This window comes from Neltuma alba, unplaced genomic scaffold (genome assembly GCF_004799145.2).
Source record: "Neltuma alba isolate B1F8T4 unplaced genomic scaffold, ASM479914v2 tig00004148_pilon, whole genome shotgun sequence".
In the NCBI taxonomy this organism is placed as follows: Eukaryota; Viridiplantae; Streptophyta; class Magnoliopsida; order Fabales; family Fabaceae; genus Neltuma; species Neltuma alba.
The window spans coordinates 102,576-113,694 of NW_021633582.1; the positions used below are offsets into that span (position 1 = coordinate 102,576).

The following is an 11,119-nucleotide window of genomic DNA, read 5'->3' on the forward strand; positions in this document are numbered from 1 at the left end:
ACATTGGAATTTAAATGGCATGTGTTCTCCATTCATACTATGGTATATATACAAACGGCCAGCCTGTATAGATTGAGGGGTCTTAACTTTCCGGGAATCATGGATTGATTACAAATAGCGCGCAAGGAAAAGTCTGTTTGATGGGTTGATTATTGAACATGACCTTGGCTTTTGTATAATTTGTTCTAGGGCTAATTTCTTTTCTTGACTGATTATATATATATATATATATATTAATATAGTTTAAATTGGAGCAAGACTTTTGAGTGAAGGCGAATGAAACATTAACGAAAGTCATTCAAGTTGATTCCTTTAAGATGGTCTTTAAAGGAAGTGATTTAAGTTAATTTCTTTTTCAAAATAATCTTTTCCCAACACTTCAAAACATGTTTTTTCCAATTTTTGCACATATTTTATATTTCTAAAAATTTCCATGCATTTGCCGTATATCATATTTTAAAGTTTGTTTCGTGCCCGCAGTTTCACCCCTGACCCTTCTATTTATCAAACACAGCTTTGATAATTAATTATTTCCTGGAATATTGGGCGAAAATGGATACCCCTACCCATTTCAGAGTTCTTAATGATTATAATTAAAATTTTAGAATTAAATGCAGTTATACAACTTTGTCATTAAACATAAATAAAAGGGAGTATACCAAATAAATACTTTTGAATTTTAAAATTTTAAATCAATCTTGTCCACTACACTTTAATAACAATGGACAACATTTGAAGAGCAAATGACAATACATTTTTGTAGCCATTCATTTTAATATTTTATTTTATTTAGCAAGGGCATTATTCTGGTCGGAAAATAGAAGTAAGCAAAAAGACTTTATTAAGCTTTAAAAAGGCAAGTGGTAGACATGGTCATCATGAAGAAATAATTTTGAGTGAAAAGCACAAGTATGGAAAGACTCGAATAAGTCTAAAAATAAAAAGTCTCGCCATCTTGTTTCTCACGCATATTTGGTTATTTGGACACGGCATCTCATCCTGAAGTGACAACAACTTCAACTTATAAGTTAAAGAGATGCAAATAAGTCTATCAATCATACTAGTCTTGCACACGTGGTTGTGGTTGGTTTCACTTCCACACAGCCTTGTCATAGAATTCCAATATGCATCTTAACAACGTCATATATTAGGTGTCCAATTCCTCCGTAATGAATCCCAATATTATGTTTAGTTTTAACATTTTCTTTCATAACTTGCTCTGTTTTCAATTTTACCTTGCGTGCATTGCCCGGCCGGTTTATAAATGCTAAACCTATCTATATATGCCATACACAATTTAGAAAAAGTGGCAATGCAAGTCTCGGAGAGGAGCAAGTGGATGTTAATCCATTAATGTCGCAGTGCATGCTGAATATACACACACACACACACACACATTCCTCCAGTACTTAATATAAGATATATTTAATTAATTTGATTAGATTAAGAAAGTTAGGTAAGTTAGTTAATTATAAAAAATATGCCATGTTTTTTTCAAAACACTATAATCATCTTTCTTGATATCCCCCTCTCTCTCCTACTTGATTATAGTTGAAAGAGTATCAATAAGAGTACTTTAGAAAATCAGAAATAGACTTTACCTTTAGGACCAAGATCAACTTAACAATTAAACCCTATATTAATAGGCGGAGCAGTAAAATGTAAATAGAAATTCAATCATCTAACTATGTTCAAAGACTAGAGGGAGGAACAATCTTGTTGTGACTATCATATATACTCCCCTAATCTTATTTATAAGGCATCTCTAAGGGGTTTCATTAAAATAAAGAAAACCTTTAAATTTTATTAACTTCTATGTCTTAAAATTTAATAACTTTTTGAACATTACTCCTATTTAATGGATGTACTTCCTAAGAAAATAATAATCTATTTCATGATAAATTAATGAGGTGAGTTATAATTAACAACAATAGAAAACTTCCTCGCAGCCTACAAACAAGGCTAGAGGAGTATTATCCTATTGATCATCAATCTTGCTGCTTAATTTCTAATGGATAGACACTTATGAATGAATTACAATTAGTATGGGCTGAACTGACCATAATTATCTTATATCCATCAAAGTAGGTGGCTAATCTGAAATGATCTTGATTAAATATTATTCACTGGAAAACAAGTACTCTTGATAACAATGTCAAGATTCATTAAATATTCCAAGCTGTTGCAATGGTTTTGTTTGACAATTCAAATCTTCTCCTTTAGCTTGACTCGTAGACTTGTGTAATAATAAAAGAAGGGCAGTTCCAGGGTCACTATGAATTCCAGATGATATCATGTCTATTGTTTCTTTAACTCTGCTTTCTTTCCTTTATCTCATCATTCCCACCACCCAATTTAACCAGCTTGACTTCAGCAAATTCATACATTACAATTGCTCCATTGAAAGTGGAAACACCTATACAGAGACAAGCAACTACCACTTCAACCTCAATACTCTCCTCCCCAAGCTCACTTCCAACACAAAAATTGACTATGGCTTTTACAATTCTTCTTATGGCCAAAACCCTGACACAGTGTACGCAATCAGACTCTGTAGGGGAGATTTGAATCCAAATTCTTGCCGTGATTGCCTCAACAACGCCACAATGCTTCTCCTAAAGAACTGTACAAATCAGAAGCAGGCAATGGGATATAATGATGGATGCATTGTACGATGCTCAGATCAGCAAATATTTAGGTTATATGAAAACCCTAGATTTTTCTTTTCATATTACAACCCTAAAAATGCAATAGATACAAACTTCAATGCAACCGTTAATGATATATTGCAAAAACTAGCAAAAAAAGCAGCAGCTGGTGACTCTCATCATAAGTTTGCAGCATCAAATGAAGAGGCCTTGTTTCAACAAGCTATATATGGTCTTGTTCAATGCACGCTAGACTTGTCTAAGCAAGATTGTGGTAAATGCTTGAAGAAGGCCATTGTGGAACTCAATGATTGTTGTAACGACAAGATTGGTGCAAGGATTATTAAACTTAGTTGCAATGTTAGATACAAGGACTACTTGTTCTATGATAAAGATGTGGTCAACTCATTGCAGCTATCTTCTCCTCCTTCTCTATCTGCCCCAGTATCTACCACCAATTCAGCTATATCACCAGGTATGTCTTCGAAACTTGACAAACTTCTCACTCTCTTAAGCACGACTCTTTGTCTAATATCCTTTAATATATTTATGCATCTTGTTTTAGTCATATATTTCCTTCAAATTTAGACGATTTTTCAAATTTTCATTCAAAGTCTTATGGAAATTTAAAAGAATGTCTTTATCTTGTGTTTTATTTATTTATCTAGGCTAAAATTGAGATTGAAAAACATCCCAATGGAGTTGTATGGTGTAGGCAGCCCAATGGTCAAAAATTCTATAATACTGTTTTCTGGCGATATGCAGGTCCCACTTGTACCTTTCTTTCTAATCTCCGTTGACACTTTATTTAGAATGGAAGTAGATTAGAGGGATTTGATCAAAAAAGCTTGTATTACAGACCTCATTTTATTGATAAAGATGAAAAAATTGAACTGATGTGTGGATAGTTTTGACCATTGATACTACTTTCGGTCCTTAACATAAGAGTTAGTTGATTAATTTGAGTAAATTAAGAAAAATAGTTAAGATAGTTATCTATAATAAATATGTGTTGTCTTAATTAAAATATCCTTACTAATCAAGTGTCATTTGATTAAACATTTAACATATGTAGCTTTGACAATGACTACTTTAAAAAAAAAAAAGATAAATATGTGAGACACAGTGGATTGGAATCTTATATTTAGGATCAAATTAAAAGCTAAACTAGTTCTTATATTAATGACCCAAGGTAGTATAATAGATGACACACTTGTTTATAAATAGGACCATTCAGTTCAATTATTGTTGTATCTTCATCAAGGTCGTGGTTATGACTGGTCCTCGGCTGGCCATCGGGGTTCCAATGACCGGTAGCCACTTGAATTCTAGTGGGCGATCAGCTTGCTAGTCCGTAAGGATGGTTTGAGCATTTTAAAAAAGATAAATGAAAACATTATAAATTCACTAACACTTTAAAATTTCAATTTATTCATTATGATTGATTTAGAATTTTGTAAGTCCAAGTGACCATTTTAGATTTTGTAAATTCAACTATCATTTTATTCAAAATTTTCAATTTTTTCTATAAATAACTTATAATAAAAATATGAGTGGTAGTCCTCTAGGACGGACCTAGGCCCTGCCCAATTCTAGCGGCTTCGTTGCTCCTTCCCTGTCCACCATTTTTTTGTTGAGCTGGATATCTCATGTCCCACATTTACCATTTTCTTTTTGTTGGTTCCTGAGCCAACCTATCCATCAAATGAATGGTCTCAAATTTTTATGAAGTACACATACATAGACACACACACGTGCTCCCTTCATTTTATATTATAATTAAGGTGATTTTCAATATATAAAATAATGTGTTTCAATTTGTAAGTCTATTAAAGAATTTTTATATGCAATTAATGCTTTTTTAGCCAAAAATGTTCGTCTTTTGCAGGAAGAGGAAGCAGCAGGTCAAGAATTGTCATAATTATCCTCATTGTTACGGCCATTGCATTTATCATAGCTCCCTCCTCCATCTGCGCCTATTCTCAAATAAGGAAATCAAGAGAAACCATTGAAAGTAAGTCAAGCCAAAGCTTCCAATTCTATTATCGTTATACACACTTTTGATTCTTAATATAATAGCTCATTTGACTTTTATTTTGATCCTAAATATAAGACCCTAATCCACTTTGTCTCTCTCTTTTTTTCTTCTTAAAAGGAGTCCTTATAATAATGGTAGTTCTAGCCAATACATTTAATTAGTAAGGATATTTCAGAAAAGGTAACGCTTATTTATTATAAATAACTAAACCAGTTTTCTTAATATACTCAAATTAGTTAAATAGCTTTTATATTAACGATCGGAGGTGGTATTTTGGAAATTATTACATTGGTGCAAGATTGAGTCCAATGATATGGTTTGTTTCTCATGTTCTTGTCAATCCAACAGAAAAGGCAGACATAAACAAAAGCCTATAAATGATCAGAGGCTAAACTCATTTTAAAAATTGTTGTTTGAACCCAGGCATAGCCCATCAACCAATAGTGAGCTAAGGATGTTAGCTTGCGATGGATGATATATATTGTGGTGATAAAAGGATAGTAGCGTGATGAAGCTAATAATAAATTTAAAATATTTCCTTTGGATTTTATATATTTTTCAAGCATTGGTCCATAAGTTTTTCTTTGTTTTTTTTTGGGGCAAAATAAAAGCAAGAGTTACTCCTATTACGTTGGGAAAAAAATTTAAAACAAAATAGCTTTGGCAATATGATAACTTCAGATAACTTGAAGATGATCCTTTAAAGAACTAATCGATCTCTCTCCTCCACAGTTGAACTTGAAATTACCCAAGCTGAAATCACGTCGATTGAGTCATTGCAATTCAACTTTCATACCATCAAACTTGCGACAGATAACTTTTCTGTTGAAAATAAGCTTGGGGAAGGAGGATATGGGCCCATGTATAAGGTACACTAACAATTATATATATGTATATATAAAATTATAATAAAAAGCTATATTGTCATTTGACTAAGAGGTTTATGTATAGCTGTTAAAGAAGTAACAGTGTGTCCCAACTTCAATAAATGCAAGGTAGGCTCTCCAGTCGAAGAGAAATAGCTGTTAAAAGGTTGTCTGTGGATTTTGGCAAGGAGATTCAGAATTTAAGAATGAAGTATCGTTGGTGGCCAAGCTTCAACATCGTAATTTAGTGAAATTACTTGGTTTCAGTTTACAAAGAAAAGAAAGGTTACTTGTCTACGAATTTCTTCCCAATAAAAGTCTTGACTACTTGCTATTTGGTAAGCATTTAATTCTTACTTTAGAGAATTATGTTTATATTGAAACTCTAAATGGGCTTGAAATTATTGTAGATCCTATCAAATGAACTCACTTGAATTGGGAAACACGGTACAAAATCATAGGTGGCATTACTCGTGGCATTCTTTATCTTCATGAGGATTTAAGATTACGTATTATTCATCGTCATCTCAAAGCAAGTAACATTTTTTTAGATGAAAAGATGAATCCTAAAATATCACATTTTGGTATAGCAAAACTCTTCTCCATAAATCAAACCCAAAGTAATACGAGTAGAATTGTTGGAACCTAGTAAGTATATTACCGATAACCTCAAAACTAATGATTTGAGATTTAATGATATCTATGTTTGATTAACCTTGTGCATAATAACACGCACCAGATATATGGCACCAGAATATGCAATGTACGAACAATTTTCAATCAAATTAAATGTTTTTAGTTTTGGTGTATTAGTTTTAGAGATTGTAAGTGGAAAGAGAAACAATACCAACTTTCATGAGGAGAAAGCCCATGATCTATTAAGCTTTGTAAGTCCTTTTTTCCACATAATTTATGTCAACCTAGCTCCCTTTGATGTTATATTCTTGCATAAGTGTACATATTCTGAGATTAAGTATATATGCTGTAATAGCTTGCCAACATATTGTTTACTATCGATGATAAACTTCTTGCTGGCATGGAAAAATTGGAGGGAAGGAACAGCCTCAAATATAGTAGATTATTATTAAATGATGGGTCAAGAAAGGAAATGATAAGATGCATCCACATTGGTTTACTCTGCATTCAAGAAGACATAGCAGACAGGCCCACCATGGCTAACATTGCACTTATGCTCAACAGCCACTCATTCTCTCTCCTGTTATCTTTACAACCTGCATTTTTAAAGACTTACAAAACTTTAGCAGAGAAGCATTGTTCAGGGGAGAGTAGTTCAGGAACAACAAGATCCACTAAATGAGACGCTACTAGCTCCATTCAGGCTTCAAGTGGATGAGAATGTAACTCTATTCAGGAATACAAGGAAATGTGGCCTCGGTTATAATTTTGAGCTACATGTTCACCAGCTAAGTGTTGCCCCTTGAAGGTGATATTCATATGTTTGGTTACGCTGTGCAAGTTCAAGGAAGTTTGAGTTTCTCTCTGCATTTTTCTAATTTTGTCACATCACTTTTATTCAAGACTTACTATGCAAGATCCCTTGTTCATCTTCATTTTATGTTGTAATTTAGGATTAAGTTGTATTTAATCTTGGTTTATTGCCCATTGTTGGCTAAAAACAACTCATCAGTGATTGAATCACCATTTACTCAGACATATGTGGGCATTTCACTTGCATCAAAATCTTTTACTATTCCTCCTATTTTACGCTTTATTGGGCTAACATTTGATAAACATGCTAGTGATGAGGTATCTGACTAAATGTATGTATATATATTGGCTTCTTTTTTTATATTTTAGAGTTCTCAGTCTAAAATATATGGAAATCAAGATTTTGGGTGGTTAGATAAAGTTAATTAAGGGCCAATAAATTAATTAAGCATAAAGAGACAAATGTAACTATATTTACCATAAGCATGTTATGACATGTTTTTTTTTGTTTTTCATCCCTCTTTCCTTGAATGCTTCATGGACTTTGGAAAGGTAATTCATCTGGTAATTCCACAACAAAAGATGGCTATCAAACCTTATCTGTAACCACAAGCTCTTCAAATTTCAATGGGTTTTGGAAATTCTTTTGGTCCATCTCCCTTCCTTCCCAGCATCTTTTGTTTATTTGGAAACTACTTAACAGGGCTATTCCTTTCCATGATATCCTCTCCCTTCACCATATAAACATTTCAGGGAACTATAGCCTCAGTTGTGACCTACCAAAAACCATTGATCATATATTCATAAACTGCCCTTTCACCAAAGCAATTTGGCTTGGAAGCTTATCCATTCAATTAAATTTCACAGATTTTGACTCATTTAAAACCTGGTTAGTTAATACATTGCAGAATCTCAATATACAAAGCCACCAACAACTTCATGAGATTAACATTGTTATCAATACAATTTAGAGGTTGAGAAACCAAGTTATTTATTAGTCAAAGGTTCTGAACCCTATTAGTTCCCTACAAGAAATAAAAAGATCTTCTTCTCTTATTTCCCTAGCCTTCAATATAGGGAACAAGGCCAAACCTTCCATGCAAGGAAAGATGGAATTCCATTGTCCTTCATAGCGATCAACTCTGCTGCCATGGGAAATCATATTTCAAAAGCACAAAGTCTGAAAGAAAGACAACTTGCAGTGTATGGATCAACCTCAACAACCAATGCTTACTCTGTCTCACATGGAAAAAGGCTAATATTGACTCTCCTCACTTTCTACTAATGTGTGCAAGAGCAACCCTATTATGGCTGGTTGCTCTTCACAGTTTCGCTCTTGGAGCCTCGCTCAAGCTAATCTTTATCTTCTTCTAAAAAAACAAGGGAGGAGAGTAGTAACTTCATCATAGCTGATATTCACAAACTACTCAAAAACATCAATGGCATCATTGTCCAAGCACAACAATCCCACTCCCCCCTTATTTTCTATACCTACTAGTGATCTTCTGTTTTTGTAACTAAGACCTTGTTCTTTTTAATATATATTCGATCATTTTACCAAAAAAAGAAACTTTTGCGCATCTCTGACTCCATCAAATTTTATACAAATATATATAATATATGCATGACAAGACAAATGAAGATAATCAATGGTCAATAAATCAAACATCAAGACAAGGCTATATTTGGTTATATGCATGTTTTGAAGTTGAAACAGGGAGAAGTAGGCAAGATAAATCTTTGCCCAGCATAAGAAAAAAAATTATGGAAATGCTGTGAGAAACTTCACTTACTTCTTGATTAAAGCTTTGTATATGATACACATACAATCAATATATATTATGTCCGTCAATGTATGCCTCCTTGTATAACACTTTTGACTGTCATGCACATGCAAGACTAAAAATCTAGCGAGGATATAGTTTCGTAATTAATAGATCATTTTGTGATGATTGATTAGAGTTTCTTCCTTGTTCACTTGATCTTGTTGCCTTTAAACTGTGATGTCTCAAAGTCATTGTCTCATATGAACTGCTATAATTCACAAGAAATTGATGTTCTAATGGTAAAGGGAGAGAGGAAGAGAAGCTGTTCATCGTAAATGAGACAGAGACCATGGTTGGTTGATCCGCTACATTTTCTTGAACGCAGAGTAATCCAATATGAATGCATCTCATTATTTCATTTCTCGAACCATTACTTATCACAGGGTCTACTATATTTGAGGTTGTCCCTTCCTTCCAATTTTTCCATACCTGAAAATGTTGTTCATTAATGACGAAGAATATTAGTCTTGAGCTACTTTTGTAATTGTATATATGTTAGCTGATATATATATATAGAGTGAGAGTAGACAAAAACATAACTCTCTACTTTTCAGAGGGAAGAAGCATAGCTTACAAAACTTAATAGGTTCATATGACCCTGTGTATTCTCTACATAAAAGGTGCTGTTGTTTATCTTGCCACTTATAATCTCTAGAACCAATACGCCGAAACTATATACATATGATTTTATTGAACATTGACCGTATAGTACATATTCTGGGGCCATATAACCACTGCTTATTAAGATGAACAAATTTAGCTCAATATAGTAGTTATTAATGGTCTTGTAGCTTTCAACCACTAAAGTCATCATTACTTACCGAGTTCTCACAATTCTATTAGTATTGCTTCGAGTTTGATCTAGCTTAAATAGTCTCACAATGCCAATATCTGATATCTTAGGATTTAATTCATCATCTAAGAGAATATTGCTTGCTTTGAGATCACGATGGATAATACTTAATCTTGAATCTTGATGAAGACAAAGCAAATCACAAGCAATGCCCCTTATAATCTTATATTGTACCATCCAATTCAAAAAAGCTTGTTGGTTTGGATCTGCAAAATTTCTTTTTATATTCTTACCCGCTTAATGCTATGATGTGTATACATGTCTAAAATATGGATTCTCATTCAAACAATAAAAATGAAGTGATAGATATATAGACTATGTTACTTACCGAATAAAAAGAAATCAAGACTTTTGTTAGCAAGAAATTCATAGACGAGTAGTTTTTCCGTTTTTTCTAAACAAAAACCAAGTAATCTTACTAAATTCTGATGGTGAAGTTTTGCTACTACACCACTTCAATCTTAAATTCTAAGTCTCCTTGCCTAGAATGCCTAGACAACATTTTCACAGCAATTTCTTGTCCATCAGGAAGCTGACCCTGCATTTATTTATTAGAATGTAAATCATGAACACACACATACTCTTTTTTTTTCCTTCTTCACTTTCAACAATATAGTGATGCTATGCACTTCCAAGTGGCAAATTTATTATACCTTATACATTGGCCCAAATCCTCCTTGTCCAAGCTTATTTGCATCAGAGAAGCTATGAGTTGCAAGCTTGATGGTGTTATAGTCGATTTGTAAAATCTTAGCTGGTTTAATTTCATTATCATCCTTCGTTATAGCTTTAACTGAGAAAGAGCAAGTCATGAGTTCTTCAAATAGCATAAAGTACAAAAATCTATTTAAACTCCCCACCTTTTTTTTTTTTGCTGAAAAATCTCAACATAAAAAATTCCTTGTGTTTGTTTTGCCAGAAAGGTTTCATTAATTGAAATTATAGTTAACGTTTGTAAAGAATTTTTCCCAGCTGAAAGAATAAGAAATCATTTAGACTTACTTTTGTAACATCCTGAGTTTTTATCGGGTTTTAATAACCTCTTTTGGTTGATTTTTGAGGATAGATTAGTGATTTAAATGTTGATCTTGGTGTTTGGGTTGGATTTGAGGTATGTTGGAGGAATAGGTGAACATATCCCTCTCAGGGTATGTTTGCCGCGGCGCACTGGGAGTTCTAAGGGAGAGTATCCTTTCGAGAAGGTTTCGCAGCGGCGAAGGTAGGGTTATGTTGCGGCGAATGTTTTCTAGGCGAGCAAGAGTTTCCTCTCGGGAAGCTTTCATCGTGGCGAAGATTGGAGTTCACCGCGGCGAAGTCAGGTTTCAGGCGAGTAATCCCTCTCGGGATTAGTTCGTCGCGGTGAAAGTTGTTGAATCTATATAGATGCTGGAGGGTTCAGTTGTGCGAAAATTAGAAAATATGAAGGTAGAGAGAGAGGC

The 11,119-nt window shown here is 33.5% G+C and overlaps 2 pseudogenes; one reads left to right on the forward strand and one right to left on the reverse strand.

The window, feature by feature from the left end:
• Positions 1-2,294: 2,294 nt before the first annotated feature.
• On the forward strand, positions 2,295-6,870 carry LOC114743831 (cysteine-rich receptor-like protein kinase 15; annotated as a pseudogene).
• A 2,038-nt stretch (positions 6,871-8,908) lies between these two features.
• Positions 8,909-10,492, reverse strand: LOC114743832 (cysteine-rich receptor-like protein kinase 8; annotated as a pseudogene).
• Between the last annotated feature and the right edge of the window lie 627 nt (positions 10,493-11,119).